This window comes from Petaurus breviceps, unplaced genomic scaffold, assembly GCF_028583685.1.
Source record: "Petaurus breviceps papuanus isolate PSGF00001 unplaced genomic scaffold, PetGlider_PUasm1.0 174, whole genome shotgun sequence".
NCBI lineage: Eukaryota > Metazoa > Chordata > Mammalia > Diprotodontia > Petauridae > Petaurus > Petaurus breviceps.
The window spans coordinates 73,356,624-73,367,719 of NW_027185761.1; positions in this window are offsets into that span (position 1 = coordinate 73,356,624).

The window sequence follows — 11,096 nt, forward strand, 5'->3', positions numbered from 1 at the left end:
TCAATAGTGATTTAGAGCATTTCTTCATGTGCTTATAGATATCTTTAATTTCTTTCTCTGAAAATTGCCTGTTCATATCCTTTGACCATTTATCAATTGGAGAATGACTTGTATTCTTATAAATTTGACTCAATTCTCTGTATATTTTAGAAATGAGTCCTTTGTCAGAGACATAGGTAAAAATTCTTTCCCAATTTCCCACCTCCCTCTTAATCCTGGTTACATTGGCTTTGTTTGGAGGTTATCCATGTTTAATGATGGGCCTTGGGATCAAGGAGAAATCTGGAGTTAATAAAAGCAGTAGGCCATTCCCCAGTGGCAATCTACTCTTTTGTCATCATCCATTGGAATTCAAATGGAGCTATGTGACTCTGTCTTTAAACCCAGATCACTCTAGCTCTCACTGATTGGCCAATAAGAGGTCACAGCCTAAGGCTCACTTGCTCTTTGGTTTTTATGGCTCAGAGTGAGTGTAAATAATCATTGTTTCTGTTCTGTACAAAAACTCTGAGGATCTTCTCTCAGACTGATTCTTTTGTGAAGGCAAAGTAAGCCATCTGTTGCTTCAGTTCTTATCTATCCTTTAATTACTGAATGGGTGTTGTCACAGACAAACTGACACTTGGGCAAAGACCTTAGCTTAAAAAAGCCAAGATCTCCCAATGCATCCAAGGCCATAGTCAGTTGTCTTTACCTATGTCTTGCCACTGGACCCTGATGACTCTGGAGGAAAGAGAGAAATTGGTGACTTTGCACAGCCCTGATTCACTTAAATCCAATTCATTTGCAAGTCAAGACATCACCTTCCTGATGTCATTGGCCCGTCTTTGAGAAAACAGGATAAACAATAATATCATCCATGTTGATTCTGGGCCCAGCTCCTTGTCTATTTTCAGTCTAACATTTTATTAATTACTCGGATAAAGGCATGGCTTGTATGCTTATCAAATGTGCAGATTACTCAAAGTAAGGAGGGATGGCCAACACATTGGATGATAGAATCAAGGTCTAAAGGGATCCTGACAGGCTCAAGCTTTGAGCTGAATCTAAGAAAATGCAATGTATAAGGTAGAAATAGAAAGTCTTACACTTGGGTACGTGGGTACAAAAAAAATCAAGTTCTCTAGTATGAGGTGGGGGAAGCATGATTAGTCGGTAGTTATTCTGAAAAAGACTTGGGGGGTGTATGAGTCAGCACTGTGAGGTAGCTTCCCAAAAAAGCTGATGAGATCGTGGTCTAGAAGAAGGGAGGAAGAGCTTGCAGGAATAGAAAGGTGACAGTCTCACTATTTTCTGCCCTGATCAATCTCATCCAGAGTCAGGTTCCTTACATTTCAATTAGGACATTGAGAAGTTGGGATTAATTTAGAGGAGCCAGCCAGGCTGGCAATGGGTCCATGTTATATAAGGATCAGTTGAAGGAAATCGGGATTTTTAGTCAGAAGAAGAGAAAACCTAGAGGGATCATGATAAGTGTCTTTAAGTCTTTGAAAGAGGGATGAGATTTGTTCTGTTTGGCCCCAGAGAGTAGAACCAGGAGTTATGGAGGGGGGTAGCAAAGAGGCAAATTTTATGTCAGGAAAAACTTCCTAACAATGAGATTTGTACAGAACTAGGATGGGCTACCTTGAGACATGAGCAGTTTCCCCTCCTTAGAGGTCTTCATGAATACTGGATAATTGCTTATCAATTATGTGCCATTAGGGATTTCTTTTGTTTGTAAATTGAATTCCTGTGGCTGCTGAGGACCCTCCCAGTGCTCATCTTCTGTGATTCTGTTAGTCTACTGTCTACATTCTGATTATCCAGCTCTATCAGTTGTTTATTCAACTCTATCTCAGATTCAGGACAAAAGACCTTTCTCATCCACTTGTCTGTTCCTGTGTGAATAGTTAACCAAGCTCTTGAATGCTTCTGGATCCATTTAAGGTGTTCTATTCTGTTCTGTGGTTTGATGCAGTCAGCACAGTATCATCCACAAAGAACAGCACCTGGAGGACCTCACTATTGAGAGGAAATTGCTCTTTAGATTCACTGGACAATGGGCATGCTCCATGCTCATGAAACACACCTTCAGTGACCATGTCTCCCTATGTTGTGTCATGATGGAGAGGAGCAATCAGAAGATCATTGAACAAAGTCCTCTCTATCATGACATGCTTCAAAAGCTCCTTTAGATTTTTGGAAGAGAGCCTTAGAGGTGGCATTTTGCTTAAATGCTATGACATAGTCGACAGTTAACCCTGTAGGATCTTATGTAAGATGGTGACAATAGCACATGTTTGAATCAGCTGTGTGACCATAAAGATACAGTCTGCTGCCAAATGGACTTTGGAAACTGTCCCAAAGACTCTTTGATGCCTGTGTCAGAGAGCTTCACTTTAGGAATTGTAGGTAGGAATGAAGTAGGTTTGAGTCCTGTCAGTTGTTACTATTCTTGCTCACCTTTTTTGGTAACAATAAGATCTGGGGTGTTTTTCATTCTTTGGGGTCCTCTCTTCTTTCAGAGACCCTGGAATCCATCCCTCCAGCCTTACTGCAGGATCACCCCCAGCACAGACCTCCTTTGATCCTCTGTAGCTGCTTTTTCTATTTTCTGTAGTTCTATTTCTGCTTATTTATGCAGAATGTTGGAGACTGTGTTAACAGCATCCAAATGAAGGGTCTCTGCTGTCATTAATGGAGAAGAGAGTTATAAAATATACATACATAGGGGTAAAAATGGAAATTAAATTTCTTGTGATGGCAGTATTCTTTATTCCTATTAAATAATTTATTTAAATTGAACAAACATTTATCACTTACAAGAAACTCTGACAGGCAGTGTAGCATGAACAGCAGGCTGGCCCAGGTTCAAGACCAACTCTTTGCCCTCATCTTTTGGGATCTTCAGGTAACTCCCATTTTTCTTCCTCATCAGAATGGTTTCCCTTTGTGATTTCCGAATCTCCTCCTTGAGACTTTCTCATTCTCTTGCACTGACTTCCCCTGCAGATGAATGACCTCCTCAATTCTGTACAAACTAGTGCTGATGAATGGTGAGCCACTGCTGCGATCAAGGAAAGATTATACCAGATAGGGTCTGGAATAGGCAAATGTTCTTCTGCTTTGAAAGAATGGGAAGAGAATGGATTCTGTCATCTCTAGACCAGCAGACTTGACCTCGATTCCTGTTAAAAGTCCAGAATGGATCATTAAGGCAGTGACCATTGAAGAGCTACAGCAGTGATAACAAAAACCAGCCTGAAGATCAGCTCATGCCAGACCAACCTTCCCCCTGCTTTTTGCAGGGTCTCTGAACTGGTAAGGCAGGGAAACATGGAGATCTAATTAACCAAGCCTTTAGGAAGTGCAGTGTATTTGTAATTGGCCAACAGAAGGAGTGCTCCTTTATAGTTCTTTGTCTATTGGAAGGGAATCTTCAGGGCTGTTCTCTAGGGATATGTGTTAGCCCTGTGAATAAACAAAAATGTAAGCTCCTACTATGTGTAAGGCGCTGTGCTAAGCATTGGGTTTATAAAGAAAAACAAACATTTTACCCCCCCCCACCCACCCCTGTGATTATTTTTAATAAGGGGAAAACAAAAACTCTTTCCCGAGCAATTCATGTTAGCAGTGACTTGTGTCACGTCATAGATGGGGATTCTGTCCAAATCCATAAGGCTAGGGAAGATTGTGAGCACATCGGTCTGAGCCAGGACCCCAAAGAATCTCGACAAGTTACAATGCCGAACGTCATACAGGAAGATGCATTTCAATAAATATGAAGTCTCACATTTGGATCCCAAAAAAATCAACTTCTCAAATATAAGCCCAGAGCAGTCAGTGAGAGGCATCAGTGTGCATGAAAGAGAGGGGAGAGTTTTAGCTGTCTGCAAGTACAATCTAACAACAGTAATATAGCACTTTAAAGTTTATAAAGCACCTTACAGATAACTCATTTGAGTCTTACAACAGCCTCTTGGGGGCTGGCAGCTGCTGTTATTATCCCCATTTTACAGATTACAAAACTGTGGCAGAGGGAGGTTCAGTAATTACTCAGGACTAAGTGCCTAGAAAGTATCTGAGGCAAGTGGGAACTCATCTTCCTGACTCCAGGCCCAGGCAGGGGACAAACTGACATAGGACCATTCGTGACTCCTCTTTGAGTCTGGCTGGTTCCAAATCCAAGGACAATAAAAGCTACAATAATGGGAGGTTGCATGAAGGAGTGTTAAGGAATGTTCCAAGGATGAAGCAGTGACACTCCCACAGTCCTTGTCATTGTTGTTCAGTAATGTCTGACCCTTTGTGACCCCAATGGAGATTTTCTTGGCAAAGAGATAAGTGGTTTGCCACTTCCTTCTACAGCTCATTTTACAGATGAGGAAACTGAGGCAAACTAGGTTAAGTGACTTGCTCAAGGTCACATGATTGAATGTCTGAGGCCAGATTTGAACTCACAAAGATGAGTCTCCTTAACTCCAGGCCGGGCACTCTATCCACTGTAACACCTAGTTGCTCAGGAAACTTAGCCCTGATCAGAACACATTTAGTGTCCTGGATTCAGTTTTGGGAGACACAGATTTGGAAAGACGTTCATGAGGTAGACAGGATGTAGTGGGAGACATCCAGGATGGTGAAGGACCTGGAAGTTATCTCTTGTGAAGATCATCTGAAAGAACTGGGGATGTATAGCAAAGAGAAGAGGAGAGGAGAGGGGAGGGGAGGGGGAAGGGAAAGGGAGGGGGGAAGATGGGGAGGAGATGGATGGAAAGCTTGGGGGCTGGAAGAGGGTGGGACTGGATTGCTGACTTCAAGTCTTCAAAGGGCTGTGTCTTGTTCCCTTTGGCTCTAGAGGATAGATCCAGGGGTAGGGGAGAAGAGAATTAAAAGAGCCTAATTTAGGATTGAGATCAGAAAAAAAAAACTTCCAAACACTTAGAATGGTCCAAAAGTGGAATATCCCATGTGTTTGACCATGGGCAAGTCACTTCACCTTCTTTGCCTCAGTTTCCTCATCTGTAAAATGAGCTGGAGAAGGAAATGGCAAACTACTGTAGTATCTCTGCCAATAAAACCCTAAATGGAGTTACAAAGACTTGGACAGGACTGAAACTACTCAACCAGGGTCAAACAATCAGTTGACAAACATTGGTCAAGTATGCATCAAGAACTGTCCTAGATGCTAGTGACCCAAAGACCAGGAATGATACCATTCTTTGCTGTAAGGAGCTTAATTTCTATCTGAGGAGACAACAGGTATGTACAGACAAAGAAATGCCCATTAAACATGTGAGAGTTAGAATGGGAAGGCACCTGTGCAGGTAGCAAGTGGTGCCTGATCTATGATTTGAAGGAAGAGAACGGTTCTATGATGCAGAGGTGAGGACAGAAGAGAGGCCAGACTGAAGGAATAAGGTTCAATAAGATCTTTAAAAGCTCAACAAAAGAGCAGATGTTTGATCCTGGAGGTGATGGTGCGTGGGGTGAGTGGGGGACACGACATAGGCTCTGTCTCCTTGGAAGTCCACAAGCGGAGGCTGGATGACTCTTGGTAGCTGTTTTATAGTGGGGGTTCCTTTCATGCTTAGCTTGGATCAATTGACGACTGAGGTCCTTTCCAACCCTCAAATTCTGGGGTTCTAGCATTCCTGCCATGGCCTGAAGAGGCTTAAGGAGAGAGCCATCTGTGTTCTACCTCCCTTTCCACCCACTGAGACTCACTGGCATCCTTTGCTGTGAAGTCTTCTTCCTATGTTCCTGTTACAAGTTACACATTGTACCTTCCTTGGCATGAATTAAAACACCTATTATAATAAACAGTAATTGCTTTATGCATAACTGGTTTGTCTGGGCCTTTGTAAAATCTTTGGAAGTCTCAAGACCACAGGGATGGTCAGGGGTCCAAAGACATGTGCCTCTGTGGAAGCTTCAAACTGCTGCCCAGGGTTACATGACACACCTCCCCTCCCTCAACTGCCTGAGGGTTTACAGAGCACCTGCTATATAAGAATCCTATGAGGAAGAGAATTGAATTTTCATTATACCCATTTCACAGGTGAGGTCTAGAGAGGAGAAGAGATTGGCCTTAGGTCCCATAATTACTAAGTGTAAGAGCTGAGATCCAAAACCTGGAGCCATCGGACTTCAGTTTCAGTGATCTTTCCATGATACCACACTGCCTTTCAATGTTGCCTGTGTCTCAGGAATGAGAAAAATGGACACTTCTGTTTGAAAAGGCATTTTGTTCCTCTAGCACTGAGCAGAACACCCCTGGCCAGCCCCAAGCTGTGTGTCCCAGAGCTTTTCCTTTCTCCCAGCTCTCCTCTCAATAATTAGACATAACATAGACAAGAAGTTCCCAACGCCACCTCTAATGCCATGAATAAGAAATTAGTCTCCAAGAAAACAGGAGCCCTGAAACACATTGCTTTGTCTGGCTACGTGAAGAAGAATACACTAACTTCTCTCCCACCCACCCCCATCCTCTCATTCTCCCAATTTTCCTTTCATTTACAATATAGAAACGTAAAATTATGCTACACATATACATTCACACCCAATAACACATGTATGTATATATACACATATATACATAATATGCACACATACACACACACTCTCTCCAGGAAGCACGGATGGGAGCTTCCATGGCAGCAAATGCTGGGACCAGGGTCCATGACTCAAGCACCGAATGACTGTGCCTTTTTTGTCTGCATCTTTTGTCTGATGTCTGTGGATAGGGACACAGTGTCCGAAGAGATTGCTGGTGCTAATGGATAGCCTCTGTATTATTTCCCTCTAGGAAATAAGAACAAGGCTCTGTTATCGCAAGCCTCCTGTGGCATGATGTCTGCTCACAGGTTTCATGAGGAACCTTATTTGGGCTCTTAGTAGCCAGTGGGATAAAGGAGAAGCAAAGAGGGTGAGAAAGATTAGTTTTGTTAAGTCTCTTATCATTTTCCCTGAGTCTATTGCTTTTGGATAATGAACCTATCAGACACTCACATACACAGTCATGATGTTGCCACTGATGTCATTCCCATGACAATCTCCGGGTCCTCTTAACACCCCCCCCCCAACGCCAACGCCTCCTGTTTCCTAGACAGAATCATCAGGCACCACCTGATTGGGCCACTCACTCCTTGTGCCCCATGCTGATGTGACTCCATGGTCATTGGTCTCCTTGCCTCTGGGGCTCCATCCTCCACTCAGCTGTCTAAAGCACATGTCTGATCATGCAGTGTTGTGTTCAATCAACTCCTTTCTCACCTCCAAATTCAAATCCAAACTCTGGTCTTTGTCATTTACAGCCTTTCCCAGCCTGCCTCCTCAATGCTTTTCTCCCTATCTTATACATTGTGTTACTCCCCTTCACACACTCAGCAATCCAACCCAACTGGTCTTTCTTGCTGTTCTTTCTCCACAATACTCTATCTTCTACCTCTGAGCTTTGCATAGGCTGTTTCCCCACCCACAATCCACCCCAATGTATTCCCTCATTATCTCTGCCTTTTAGAGTCCCTTCAAAACTCTGCTTAGGCGCTATTTCCTACCTGAGGCTTTCCTGATTCTCCTAGCATTTTCCAAAAAGAAATCTTACCTTGTACATGTATTTTATTGGTACTTACATATGTATGAGATGCTTGTGAGTACAGCTTGTTTCATTTTTGTCTTCTCAGAGCTTGCCATGGTGTATGTAAGTACATAATAAATGTTTGTTGGTTGATTGATTGGGGTAGGTTTTAAGATTTAGACTCCTACACGCTGTCTCTCCCCTTTCAGGGCTCCAATGCTGAATCAGGGGGTGCCAATCTCTATATTTTCACCAAGACCTCAGCTTCTCCCACTCTTACACACAGGCTCCCTCTCCCTCCTTTGGACTCATAGTGCAGATGACCAATCTCTTAGACACAGCTTTAAAAATGTCTGGATTCTTCCCTATAATTCTGTTGCTCCCTTGAATGTTTGTTCTTGGTTCTGACTCACACTTTCCTTTAGTGACCAACCACACTCACCCAAAATCCTGGGCCAACCATTTTCTCCTCTTCTTTGCTGGTGTTATGATAAATCAGCAGGAAGTAATTAATAGAGATGAGTAACTCTGTAGCCTCCAAGCCTCTGGAGCATGCCTGGGGAGGAGCTCATGGCCCCTACTCGCCTGGAGATATGGCAGGAGGACAGATGACTGAAGGCTTCCAGGTGAGGACAGGCCTTGGTCATGGAGCCAGGAGCACCTAGAACTGCTATTTTTTTTGTCTCTTTTGTGTCTATTCATTTCCTCTCTCAGGTGAAAGAATATGGGCAGTGGCTACGAACTTGTGAGTCTCCAGCAAGCCTCCAGAAGTTCAGGAGCTGGAGACTGGGCCAACACTTGCTGATGGCCAAGCTGGTACCAGCGCAGCCCTGAGGCACAACATGCTTGACCCAGCCTAGCCGATGATCAACTCTCAGGTGTCCTATGTAGCAGGGGAGAGACCCTTCCAGCATCCATGCCACTGGAAGTGAGCTTACTGGGGACAAGTGCCTTGATGCTACCACTCTAGGCTTGAAGCTGTTCTCTCCTAGGATTGAGATGGCAAAGGGAGGACTATACCCCTGTTGTTTGGAGACTTCTGTCCTTGCTATATATAATTAGTAATTATTCCTTTGCAAAAGGTCATTGGTGTCGATTGGTTAAGTGGCACTGAGGAGCTGATCATTGTGTCAGTGATATGAGAAGATAGTGACTGTAAATTGTATTTAATAATGGGGAAAACCAAAATGAAGGCTCCAGCTAACTGCATTAAAAAGCCCCCATCCTAAAGGGTGCCCTATAGGTCTTTGAGGGTAAACTAGGCATCCTTTGGGAGGCCCAACTTGCCGGGGCAAATGGGAGTTGGGATGGCTTATAAGCAGTTAGAAAAGGAAACAGTGATCTCTCTTTCAAACCAGTGTTAACAGTGCTTTTAAGAATTCTTGTTTGTCCTTTGTTCTTGAAGGAGACCATGACATTAGGGGAGTGGTGTCATGCCTTGCAAGGGGGTTGGATTTAAGTGAGGGAGGGCTATGCCAAGTCACCAGCCTCACCTCCTCCTCTGGAGCCATCCCCCTAAAGGATAGGACGGGTGAGACTCACCTCCTCTCTTTCCTGACAGAGAAGAGACTAACAACACATCATGGAGATGGTCTGAACCTCCCCTAGATCCAATGTTTTCTACTAGACCTGGATTTCAGCAAGGCTCTTGACAAAATCTTTCTGGCCATATTTGGATCAACAACAGCACCCTAAGACTGCTCATGAGAAGACTGATCCTTTACAATCTGATTTCTACCCTCATTACTCATGGGATGCTGCCACTCCAAGGTTCCCAATAATCTCTGAATGACCAATTATGAAGTCCTCTCCGTTCTCATGCTTCTTGAACTCTCTGCCACATAGAGCACTGATGACTACCTCTCCACGTGGATACTTTAAGGTCCATTCAAACTCCAAATCTATAGTCCTGTGATGCTGTGGTCCTTGCCTCCCCTCTCTGGGTTTCCATGACACTCCTCTCTCTTGGTTTTCCTCTTACCTGCTCATTCTCAGTCACCCCCTTTTCTGGTTCATCAGCCATATTATTAACTGAAAGTGTACCCCAAGTTTCTGTGATAGACCCTCTTTTCCTCTTAGGATCTTTTATGTGGTGACCTCATGTACTGCCATTAGAAGCTGAAGGGTTGAATTAGCCTCACCATGCAGCTGACTCAGGTCTATAGATGCAGCCTGAGTATCTCCTGCATTACCAGCTGCCTGGTGGACAACATCTGTTGAGTCCCTCTCTCTCCCAGGAGGTCTTCAGAGGCTGAGGGTATTTTTCAGTAGGAATTCCTTGTATGCATGGGTCAGAATATGTGGGAGAGATCCCTTCTGACTCTCACATTCTGATTTCAAACCAGACTCCTATAGGCATTTCAAATTCAGTGTATTGAAAATGCAACTCCCCCAACTTGTGCCATACATGCAACTAAAGGCAAGTCACTCAGACCCATAGTAGCCCAGACATCTCTGATATTACAGTCAGTTATTTCCACATGGAGAATTGCTTGGAATAATGGAAAATGTAGGTAGAAACAAATACAGCTATCAAGAATCAGATCCATTTAAGCTTTGAGGGCTGTATCAGTGGACAGAGCATTGGACATAGGGTCAGGAAAACCTGAGTTCAAATCCTACTTCAAACACTTTCTATCCCTGTGACCCTGGAAAAGCCACTTAATTCCTGTTTGCCTCAGTTTCCTCATCTATGAAATGGAGGTAACACTAGCGGCTACCTCCCAGGGTTGTTGTGAGGATAAGATGAGATATCTGCACAGTGCTTTGCAAACTTTAGTAAAGTACTATATAAATGATAGCAACTGTTCTTTTGATGGGTCTCAGATGGAATTTTAGTTTATGGGGAAAAGAAACTTCCGACAATTGGCCACTGAGATTTTGAAGTCATTAGTAAAGGAATGAGAAAAAGGACCCCTATACAGACTGACAGAAAGTGATAGCTGGCCCAACCAGAGGCCTGTCTTGCTGCCTCAGTGCCCCCGATTTGTGGTACTAAAGGTTCCACAAGAAAGAGTTTCCCTTTCCCAAAGTCCTTCCTTCCCACCCCCAGCTTTTTCCAGGCCTCTTGTCTTTTCCTCTCTGCAAATCATTCAAGATCCTGTCTCCTGCTGCCAGGGAGTCTTTTGAACAAAGACAGGGCAGCCATTAAAAGAAGCCTTTATTGAGAAAGCCTTTGATCCAGCCTGATGAGCTCCTAATCTGCTAAGTCAATAGAGCTGCCTTGTAAAGCCCAAGAAAGAAAGCATTTTTCCCTGTTAGCTTGTTTTCTGGGACTCCAGAGTGATTCTGGTTTTTTTTGGGGGGGAGGGTTGGGGGAGGAAATTGGGGATGGGATCTTACTTTGGTCCTTATGTCAGCCTAGCATCAAAACAGGGTTTAGGTTTCATGACAGGATTGGCTTCCTATGCTCATTTTCTTCCAGAAAACAATGCCTTTTAAGGATTTCAGCTGTACGCAGGCCACAGCCTCCCTTCCCCCAGGCCCCAATGCACACACACACACACACACACACACACACACACACACACACACACAC